This window comes from Mixophyes fleayi, chromosome 9 (assembly GCF_038048845.1).
Source record: "Mixophyes fleayi isolate aMixFle1 chromosome 9, aMixFle1.hap1, whole genome shotgun sequence".
NCBI lineage: Eukaryota > Metazoa > Chordata > Amphibia > Anura > Limnodynastidae > Mixophyes > Mixophyes fleayi.
Window position 1 is genome coordinate 113,214,166 of NC_134410.1, and position 2,582 is coordinate 113,216,747.

Here is a 2,582-nt window from a genome sequence, read left to right on the forward strand (position 1 = left end):
CTTCCAGCAATAAGCTGCTGTATTTTGGCAAAGCATGCTGGGACTTGTAGTTTCACAACACCTGGAGTGTCACAGGTTAGCCAACACTGGCCTACACCAATGCCATCATCATGGCACGTTGGCAGCCACCCTGGCAGGAGGTGAGCCTATTTCCAGGAAGATTACTTGCCCTTTCTAGAGAGAAAGCCCAGGATTAGGCAATTATTCTTTACAGCAAAATGATCTGTCATTGTTTCTTACCAGAGGGTCTATTTATGACCCATCGCATTTTATTTACGTTAATTATCATTTCTTATGGCAATGATAAGAAATTAGTTAACATGGCTATTTATTAACATTCGCCAGCCGGGACAGCGGCTCTGATAGGCAAATAGTCTATATAGTCCTGAGTCCTGGATAAAACATGCATTTGTTCCACTAAGGGCTAGATTTACTAAACTGCGGGTTTGGAAAAGTGGAGATGTTGCCTATAGCAACCAATCAGATTCTAGCTTTCATTTATTTAGTGCATTCTACAAAATGACATCTAGAATCTGATTGGTTGCTATAGGCAACGTCTGCACTTTACCAAACCCGCAGTTTAGTAAATATACCCCTAAATGTCTTAATAAAGAATGAAATACTTTTCCTTGGCAACAAATTTCATGATGTGCGGTTATCATCTATTCATTGATAAAACCATTGAAATGAGAGCAGCCATGTTACTTAGAAGCACTTTTTATTTATGATATGTAGGTAGTGATATGACTTTCCATTTCTTTAGTTATTTTAAGACTGAATGCCTAGTGCTGGGAAGTCGGTCAATATATTGCAACTATTTCCCGTTTGTGTAGAATATTTTGTGAACAATTAGCATCTGAACCTCTGCAGGTGTATGAATAAAGCTAAGTAGATGATCACTGTAACCAAAGTTCAAGATATATAATTGACCTGTGCTCAGACTGAACTTCCTTTAAATAGGGGGCAGATATTTTGTGGGATGAATCCTTGCTAACCAGACTGCAGCCAATGAAAATGATAGGACTGGTTTTCTTGTGAATTGATAAGCTGCAGTCTGTTTCATCCCAGGAAATGTCTGTCTCCGCTGAGTGTAGACGACACGTGCACTTTAAATCAGATTTCTTGGCAAGACTTTCGACCATCTATCCGTCATGCACGACATATGCTCTATAATTCATCATATATTTCAGCCTTCTGTTGAACTACAAGTTCCAGCATGCTTTGCTAAATTGAGCTGACATGATTTAAATTTGACTAATCCTGTTCATGGCAAAGTTGTGATTAGTGTTGACATGACGAAGGGAATTACGTAAAAATTGTACTAGTTTTTTTTATAGTTAATTACTTTAATGTCATTCTGTTTGTGCTCTTTTCACATAATGAAATTCTTAATTATATATTTTTTTTGCCTCTATGCTTAAATCCATGTGGCATGAGCTGCTTATTTATATAACTATATTGGAGTTTCTGAAGAAAATATGCAGACTAATAAGTAATGTATACCTGGGGTAGATTTACTTAAGCTTCTAAAAAGTGGAGGTGTTGCCCATAGCAACCAATCAGATTCTAGCTCTCATTTTCTAGAAGTTACTAGATGATAGCTAGAATATGAATGGTTGCTATGGGCAACACCTCCGCTTTTCCTTTTTCAAAGCTTTAGTAAATTTACCTCTTAAAGTTTTTCAAGATCTTTCATTGTTTGATCGCTATTGCACCTTTACTCTGCAGAATGATGTTTATAAACGGCATAGAAGGGATCAGATGATTTTGTTCCTGTCAATCTTATTCATTTTCATAGTGTGATAATAATCTTCTTCTGCTTCTCCCATTTATTTTCCATTTGGTTTACTTTAGTTCCTTAATGCCAAAGAAATGGTTTTAAAGAACTCCAGCCTAAACTAAAAAAAATAAATATGTTAACATAATATCTATTGCACAGAGTCTTCTTATTGACATTGCTTGCAGTGTATGTTAGCATCCACGCTCTGGTTCCAGTTCTAATGGCCACATGCAAGGCTCTCTTATGTATGTATCACATGTTTCAGTGAAATGCACAATGCATGCGCTTTACTGCAGTTGCTTTCTACACGATTTTCCTCCTGCTGCTCATCCAATCTTCTGTTCAAACTACCAATGATGTTACACCTGAATAGCAAAGTGCACTTAGCATGCCTGCTGATTTTGGAGGGACATCCCGCGTTGTGGACCACAAAAGGGGCAGGGCTTAACATGAAAGTGGGTGGAGTTTACACATATTTGTGGGTGGGGTTTGGATTGAATGGGGGTGTGGTTTATTCTTCCCGCTTTCAGAATTCTAAATGTTTGGAGGTATGATACAGTGCATTCCTCTGCTGTTAGGCATATCAGAAGCTGTAGTAAGAGAGCTCACTGATTGATCTAGATCTTTGCTTAGTATAGGCAGAGAATAAGTGGGAAAAGAAGAAACAGCATTTTTACAGTGTCAAAGTAATTCAGCTTGTGAGGTATAGAATGGCACATACTTGCCAACTCTCCGGGAGACTCCTGAAATTCGGGTCGGTCTCACGGACTCCCAGGAGAGCAGGCAAATCTCCCGCATCCCG